Source organism: Lactuca virosa, chromosome 6, assembly GCF_052849685.1.
Source record: "Lactuca virosa cultivar CGN04683 chromosome 6, Lactuca_virosa_CGN04683_v6, whole genome shotgun sequence".
Taxonomy (NCBI): Eukaryota; Viridiplantae; Streptophyta; class Magnoliopsida; order Asterales; family Asteraceae; genus Lactuca; species Lactuca virosa.
In genome coordinates, this window is record NC_136431.1 from 190,577,109 (window position 1) to 190,586,683 (window position 9,575).

The following is a 9,575-nucleotide window of genomic DNA, read 5'->3' on the forward strand; positions in this document are numbered from 1 at the left end:
AATCTCGGTTAAGTCCATTTTTGGATTAGGATTTTCTTATTGGGCCTAATGGACCAATAAGCTTCCAATTTGACTATTTTGGGCTTAGAACTTCTATATGGACTCTAATTGGACCCACTCTCATTTATTTTAACATTTTAGGCCATAATGGGCCTAGAATGAAATAAAATACCCTAATGGGCCATAACAAATCTAATTAACTTAAAAAGGCCATAAAAACTCATTCTTGACTTATTTTGGGCCATGAACCCTCTCCAAAGACCAATTGGACCAAAAATCATCCAATTGGGACAAAATATGGACTTAAGCACAAGAAGGCCCAATTTCGTTTCTTCCTTCTCCTTCTCTCGGCCCAACTACACAAATGGGGGGAAAAAGAGTTGACTTTCCTACATGCCACCTCACAATTACACAAAGGATATCCATGCAACATCTCATACTCCCAAGCACCTATCACTTCACACTCTCTCTTCTCCTCTCTCTTTTCTTCTTCGGTCTAGAACACAAAGGGAAAGACACACACACACAATTCACTCAAACACTCTCAAAGAACACTCTTACTTCTTCTTCAAAAATTTCGAGATTTAAGAGCTTTCAAGTAGGATTCTCCCTAAGTGTCATCATCTAAGGTAAGTTGATGCTTAAATCCATGATCTAACTACTTCATTTCATCAAAAATCTCCTCCTAATCTATTCAAACTCGTGATCTTGCATCTTAGAACACATCTAAGCCAAAGATCCTCCAAGAAGCTTGCTAGGCCGAGAATAGCATCAAACTTCTTCCATTCTTCTTCAAAACCGAACCCACAAACTCAAGGTGAGTTCATACCCCTCTCTTTTCGGTTTTCACAAGTTTTATGGGGGAGAATACAAGTAAAATGTGTAGATCTATGTGTATGTGTATGCTATGTATGATTTTATGCATGTATGTGTGATTATAAGTGTTTATGTGGTAAATATGTAACAAGAGGGAAGAAATCATGAAATCTATGGCATAAGAAGGAAAAAAAACATGAACTAAGATATATTACACTAAACAAGTCAAGAAAATTACCCTCCAAGATTATGATAAACATATTGTAACATAAAACCAAATTTTGGACTTAAATTGCCAAATAAACAAAAGTTGGGTTTAAAATTGCCATTCACGGTTTTCTTAAGGGTCAAAAGAGTCAAAACAGTTAATATATATGTTTTTATGAATATTATGCCCTTCAAAGGACTTGAAATGTAAATATTAGCTTAATGGGCCAATTTTTGGGCTTTTCGGCCCATTAAGCCCAAAGTTGCGAAAAACATGATTTTCAAGGGGCTGAAATGGTAAATTCTTCAAAACAAGGGATAAGAAGTTAAACAAAACTATTTCAAGGGTTAAAATGCTTTTCTTTTCCAAAAAGGATCAAAAATGTAAAGTTTTTGGAATTTGGGCAAAAATTGTAAAAGTTGCAAAAAGTTTGGACTTTAACCGAAAAACACTTTTCTGGAAGGGCTGAAACTGCCAAAGAATAAGCTTTGAGCTGAAAATATCACTTGAACAAGTTTATGGGTCAAAAGTGTCAAGAAAATAGTTAAGGGCTTAAAATGTCTTTTGTTTGTATAAAGGACTAAAATTGTTATTTTTATTAAAGAAGGGCTGAAAAGGTCAAAACCAACATTTTGAACCAATTATTTTATTGTTAAGATAATTGAATTAAAAATACCAAAAACTACAACTCATGAAAATAGAAAGATGAATATACGTATAAATCCAAAAATCGTTATAAACAAATCGATCGGTCTCGTGTCGATACAAAAATATCAATCGTCCAATCAAACCTTCCAACAATTATACAATACCTAAAACAAGTAAACATTCAAAACTTTGGGCTTGAAAGTTCCAAACATGTTGGTGGGCCTTTGTGATCCATTAACATGATTTTTGGGCCCAAGGGATAATAATAATAAATGTTATTGGGCCTTCTATGACCCAATTTCATATTAAAGGGACCCTCAATGGCTTTTAAGTGCTATTGGGCCTTAGTGGCCCATTAACATTGCTAGTAAGGTCCAAGTAATCAAATGCGAAATGGGCCAACGTGTCCTTCGTATACCCAACAGCCTAAAATAACTCACGAAAGTAACAGAGGTTTGTATTCCTCTTCTCCTCGTTTGTTAGGCTTATGCGTAATCAAAGTAAACAAATTCAGGTCGTTAATCAATAGTAATCAATATTGTTTGGATTAAGTGAGTAATAACGGGCAACACCTCTAAGGGTCGTTTGTAGTCTGTAGTTATAATCAAAGTCTCCTGGAAGGAGAGCGAGAGTTTGTGTATAGATCTATACGGGGGTGACTCCCCCACACCTCAGCTGTTCGCTACAGTTAGACTCGGCCAGTCTAGGGTGACAAAATCTTAAGATCAATCCCGGCGCACGATAGGTTGCCAAGACAGACGAACTAGTCATTATTATGCATGGTTATAACGACTCACAAAAATTAATTAATCCAATACCATCCGAGTAATCAAGGAAGAGTAATCAAAATCATTCGTTGTGGCGGTATAGCAATTTGAGAAACAACTGTATTTTATGTATTCAGAAAACATCGGGTTTTTTGAGGAAATTAACATCACTCGCTTGTATTTTTCTATAACTATAATATAAAACTCCCTTTTTATACACGTTTTGAAATCATTCATGCATCAACTTATGGATCTTCGCACTTTGGTAAACTATTGTCTTTTCAGGAAATATCGGATTTTCTGGGTTTTACAAACTACACAAATCATTTTTATCACAACCCTGCTTATGAACTCACCAACATTTCATATGTTGACGTTTTTCAAAATAAATTGTATTCTCAGGTAACAGGTAAGCTGAAGGGTAATATCAAGTACGTTAGGATGTTATGTTTTGAAAACTCTCAAACAATTTATGTTATGAATGTGTAATATTTAAAACAATGTACTGGATGTGAACAATATCAGTTGTAATGTATTGATGCATGGTGATGTTTATGTTATGATTCATGTATATTCATTGTGATGATATTCAATTTAAGTCACGCGAGCCCTCGGACGTTTCCGCCGTCTGGTTTCGGGGGTGTGACAGTAAGCCCCATGTCACTCGGAAAGGCGTTATTCTTCATGAAGTTCCTATGCCAGTGTCACCATCATCGAAGAAGCGCAGGGGTGAGGATGTTGCAAAGCATATTTCCAAAAAGACTAAGAATCCAAAGAAGCGAAAGTTGATCATTCAGGAAGATGAAGAAGACGAAATTGTTCCTGATTCTCCAATAGGTAATATTTCACCTCAACAGAAATCACCTGTCAAGTCAACTTTCGAAATGACAGGAATTTTAAGTAGCTCTGTGGAAACTTCGATAGTGGACACATCTACTATTTTTGGTGAATCAACACAAGTATCGACTCCTATGCAGACTTCTGTCATACCACCCACGGTTTCGTTAACTGAGTCATTTTATGAGGAGGTTCGAACCTCAGGAATTTCCTCACACGTATCTGATACAGATGTGAATGTCAACATGGATGAAGGAGTCTCGAATAGTGAACATCAAATTGTTACTCAAGGTATTCTTGAAACTTCCACTGCTCAAACCACTACTTCGTTACCACCAATTATCAACCCTATTTCCACAACCACTCATTCTCATACTTTTGATATGGTCATCAATCAACCCATTACTTCTCTCTTTTCGTCCCAATCTACTGACCCACCTAAACCTATTAATGATGATGATACTGATGATGCAGGGTTTGGAGGATCATTTGCTGAATTGGAATTTGATCCAGAAGAAGAAAACATTCTGGATCATATGCTTATGTTGGGAAAACAATTCAAGATTCTCAACAGGAAGCTTAATTCTTTGTTGCAATCACAAGCAGATGCATGGGGTAGAAATTATGTTTCTGGGATTGAAGTTGATGTGATGATCAAAGCACAAGAGCTTTGTCTTATGAATAAATTGAATGTGATGATTAACGAATCGGAGTCTCGAATTCAAGACAAGCTTGATGTCATGGATAAAAATAATGAGTTACGAGTAAAGTCTTCATCTTCGACTTTTAATAATGATCTCAAGGACTTGCAATGTGTTGCCAAGGAACGTCATGTTTGTTTTGTGCAAGATGTAAAAACTGTTCGAGAAAATGTGAAACAAAGCTTGAAGAAACGAAAGTGAGTGTGTCTTCAGAGCTCCGTGAGTTAGATAACAAGTATTCTTCTCTTCTTGAGAAAGTTGATATTATAACGGATGGTTACTTCGTTTGTTAAAACTCATCAATATTTTGATCACAAGTTTGATGAGAAAGCAACCACTGCTGTTACAAGTTCTGGAAAACTTAACACTCTGCTTGAAGAATTGAAGGGACTTGTTTCGAAGTCTGGCTCATCCTCAATCTTTACCCTTGAGTTTGTTGATCAGAAGTTTCGTTACTTCGAGGTTGCAATTCAAAAATTGTTGGCTCCATTGTCTCAGTATGTCACTATCTTACCAACGAATGCCCCACCTGTTGTCATAGGGGTGCAATGGGGAGAAAAGGAAGGAGTTGGTAAAGGAGCAAATGTTTCTGAGAAAACGAATGAAGAAACAAAGGTTGTGGGTAAAGTTTTCAAGACTCACATTCCTACAACAAAACCTATATTTTCGAAGGCTGAACTAGTAATGGCAACTACAGTTACTACAAGGCCAATCGCAAAAGGCATAGTAATTGAGTCTACTGGTGGAGGGAGTTCTTCGAAACCCAAACAAAATGAAGCAGAGAAAGGGAAAGGAAAATAGGTTGCGATAGAAAAGTCCAAGGAAGAGAAGAAGGCAGAAATTGAAGCAGAAATTGAAAAGCAAAGACAGATACAAATTATTTTGAGGCTTCGTGCAAATGATCCACCTACAATGAACAAAGGTGATCCAACGAAATTGCACAGTTATGAAAATATTGAAGCAAGAGTGTCATACAATGAAATATATGCATTCGAGAAGAAGCCAAGGAAGAGTTATGCAATAGAGAACACAGAAATGAATCAACTTGATTTCCCAATCAATGAAATGATGTTTATCACAGCTCAATACAAAATTATTGAGAAATTCAAGGATGACGAGGAATTTCTTCATATGAAGATGAGGTTTCATGCTGTGGTGGGAAAGAATCAGGAAGAAGTTTGGTCACTTATCAAGATTGTTCGTGTGATAAGTGTGACTAAGGAGGTATTGTTTGAGAACATGATCCAGAATTTTCGATATCATGTTGTAAGGGCAAACAATGTGGTGTATGATTTTTCAGTTGCTGATTTTCCATTGATGCACTTGAATGATCTTATTCAAGTTGCTATGATTCTCAAAGATATGGATGCTTCGAAACTTCAAGGAACAGGCAATGAGATTTTGATACTTGGTCTTGGTCACATCAAAATCTTTATAGATAATTACTATGATTGTCTAGCCTTAACGGATATTGAGTTGTGCACTGCATTGGGAAAAGAAGTAAAAGTTTCTCCTGAAGTTGTAAAGAGTCAAGATGAATTGAAGAAGTTTGCTGATGGGGAAATTTGTTTAAAGCCTTTGGGATTGGTTTTCTCAGGAAAAGATAAGAAACGAAAAACCAAGAAGTTCTTTTTCCAATCTTCAGAAGTGGAACGGTATACAACTGCTCAATATACGAACTTTATTGTTCGTATGAATAATTGCAAGAAAAACAACGAAGGAGATAAGGCTGAGCTGAGGAAGGTTATGAGTTGGTATACTGAGATTCGAAGATCGATGCATATGGCTGCTCAAATTCTTACAAACTAAGTTCGACACTGATTAGAAAGGGGGAGAATGTTAGGGTCAAATATGTTGTAATGTGTCGAAGTCAATTGAGTCAGTTTCGAAAGTTATCTTATCTATTTACTAAGGCATTTTAGTATCGAAGTCAGAATGTCGAGTCCTTAGTATTTTTTGTATACTTTCTTGTTCTCCTATAAATAGGAGCTGTACTCAGGGTTAGAAAAAACTTTTGGCTATTATTCTGTCTAAACACTCTCTGTGTATGTTGAAAGTATAAATGAGTTGAAACAAGATCTTATTTACTCCTGGTGTTTTGATTACGTTATTTTACTCTGATTTCTTTTATACACTCAATTAATCGCTTCTACAGGGTGGTGCTTCCAGTCCAAATTAAAATCTTGTAAAATAGGTAGTAGTAAATGATTTTAAGAAGTAGCAACAATAGGTGGAAACTGCAAGTCTATTAAGAGGTTGACTTGGTAAAGAGAATCTAAGGTTGTGAAGCACGTTTCATCGATGCTTAAAACCAAGCAAGATGTGGAAAGCAACTTTGGGGGAAACGTCACCGCCTTTAAGGAAAACCCATGGTGAGGTCAGATGACCAAAAGCAAGCAGATAACCACCTCTCAGCTGGTAAACGACATTGTTTGCTGGACCCTAGTGTTACATCACGATGAGGAAGGGATGAGGGGTGGTTGAGATAAGAAAGCATACAGATTACCAGTAGACGACAGAGGGATGAGGAGGGAAGCCAATAACCGCCATCTGATGCATCCAACAACCCTAAATGCAGCTCTATAGCCATGGTCGGTAAATAAGCAGCCTGTCGACGTAAACACCTTATACAATGAAGAATTTGACCCTGTTGATCCTAAACTAGATATTTATCTCAATATAAACACATACACACACAGACACACACACACACACACACACACATATATATATATATATATATATATATATATATATATATATATATATATGATCAAGAACCATTCTTAATTTGAGAACAATGAGAGCAAATTTGTCACAACCAGAAATTTCTGTCTGGTAAAGACAAACACAACAACCAAAGGTCAAACTTATAGGTTTTCAAGCCTAGTTTAAGTTAGGGTTGTGTGTTAGGGAGTGAGCCACTAAGGAAAAGAGTTCGGAGTATAACATTCGGGCCTTAAACCTCATCAAGTGAGGTTCACGGCCGCAAACCATGTTGACGGCTGTGAACCCTTCTTAGGCCGTGAACTATACCCCATATATATGAGTTTGCTTCATTTTTCTTTCATTCTTCTTCTCCTAGCCGTGATCTCTTTCATTCTCTCTCAAGTATCATCCTCAAGAACACTCTTTTCTTCCCTTAAACCTCCATTTTCTTTTGTATCTTCTTGGAATACAACAAAGGGTCTTCAAACACTTGGCAAACAACAAGATATTCAAGTGTTCTTCACATCTTTAGGCCGTGAACCCTTTATAGGGCCGTGAACCTTCATCAGGGTTGTGAACCCTTCATGTTTGGGCCGTGAACACTCAAGTGTTCTTGGGTCGTGATCACTCCATAGGGCCGTGAACTCCATTTCAGCCTCCTAACTTGCTTCTAACACTCCTTTGTTGAGTTATTCTTGCATCCTAGGTTGTTTCCTAATCGCCTTGGTAGTTAGATTCACTAATTTCATGCCTATATGTATCATTACATGCTATTTAGGACTCGTTTGTGCTCCGAGACTTCGTTCGTGAGTATAACATCCTTATTCCAGTCTTCAATCGAATCACTCACATAACGCGAGTTCACAGCCATATAATCTACCTTTTTAAATGATTTTAAATGCTTTTTAGGGGGGAATACAAGTAAAACACAAGAAATCTTGTGTTTATAAATGTAACTTTACTTATTTTGTTATCTTGCCCTCAAAATGAATGAGAACATGAAACTTGTTAAAACATGGAAATAAACTTATAAACTATGATAAATATAGTTTATGGAACAAATGGATCTTTTTACAAAACTATCAGTTGTTTATAAAAAAGGTTTTCGCATTATTACTTGTAAAGTCGTTAATCTAATTTGTGAGACGCGTCTTCGGTACTCACTTAAGTACCAGTAGAAGTCCACCTTTATGAACCAGAGTCTCCTGGATGGAGAGCGTGAGTTTGTGTATAGATCTATATGGGACCGACAATCCCTCACCTCTACTGTTAGCTACAGTTGGACCGGCAGGTCTGCGGGTGACAAACGTCATAAACGATATCGACGTCCGATTCTCGTCATATCAATCAGTATGGTCATATAACTCACAAGGAGAAATAACGATATATTTACGTAGTAATATACTTTTCCTAAACTTTCACAAGGGATATTAACTATATGATACTCAATATATACAATAAGGTTAGATAAAACTGAAGTCCGGTAGACAGTGGAATGTGTGATTTCCGCCTTATTTCCTGTTCCTTGTTTGGTTGTGGGCTTAGGGAAGATTCTCCCTATCAACTGTCTGTTCGATCTAGGTTATATACAACTCGTATGTATTAAGTGATCGTAGGAGGGAAGTATCACCGTATCAGGTTTTCAAGGTAAACAAGTCTTTATTCAGTTTAACTTATCAATAAAACTAGATATCATTAAAGTAAATACTTGTACTTTTCGGTCTTGGAACGAGTAAGACTACAAATCAATTTTATAGAAAATATAGGATTTTCTATGGTAAACATCGTTATTTTAAGGTAAACAGTTTTCGATAGAACTTTCTGAAAACAATAACATTTATTACCGAAAACAATGTTTCACGATAGAGTAAGTGAAACTAGAAACTTATTTATAAAAGGTTTAATACTTATTATTAAACTAGCATAACATAAAGGACCTAAATGTTTAATTCTATAATTCCTTAGTTTATACATCAGAGTTATATATAATTAATATACGATAGGCAGTGGAATGTGTGACTTTTGCCTTACTTCCTGTTCTATGTTTGGTTGTGGGCTTAGGGTAGATTCACACATTTAACTGTCCGTTCGATATTAGATTATATATAACTTGTATAAACTAAGTGATTATAGAAGGAACCATTGTGGTTACCATTTTACTAAATAAAATATATGATTTTCTTAAGGAAAATTTTCATCAAATATCAAAGAACTATTACAGTTAACTCCGTAAGCACCTAGTGAATATGCCAGGATTATATACAATGAAGATCTAACAAACAATGGGATGTGTGGCTTCCGCCTCATTTCTTGTTCCTTGTTTGGTTGTGGGCTTAGGGCAGATCCACACAATCGATTGTCTGTTTGATCTGGATTATATATAACTTGTATTCATTAAGTACTCATAGAAGGAATTATAAGAGTCATTTTTACTTGTTATTCATCACATCACAAAATATAGGATTTTCTGGAGGAACATGCGAACTTTTCTAAAGAACTTAAAGTATACTTTTTATAACAAAAATACTTATGAACTCACTAGCTTAAATGCTGATCTATACTTTCAAAATAACTTGTATTCTCAGGAAACTGGTAGACAAGTATCCTCTCAGGTGTTGTGAAGACGGAGCTTTACGTCTTAACTTTTGTTGTACTTTTAATGTATTTCAAGTAATGTTTTGAACATAATGTAAATATGATATTATCAATACGATGGTTGTTGTTACTTTGATTACTATGATGTATGTGTTGTGATACTGAGCATGACGTCCTCCGCCCCTGAACGTTTCCGCCGTTCCAGTTTGGGGGCGTGACAGATTGGTATCAAAGCATTGTTTATAGTGAACTAAGTATATCAACCTATAAAATATATACATCTATAAATACAAT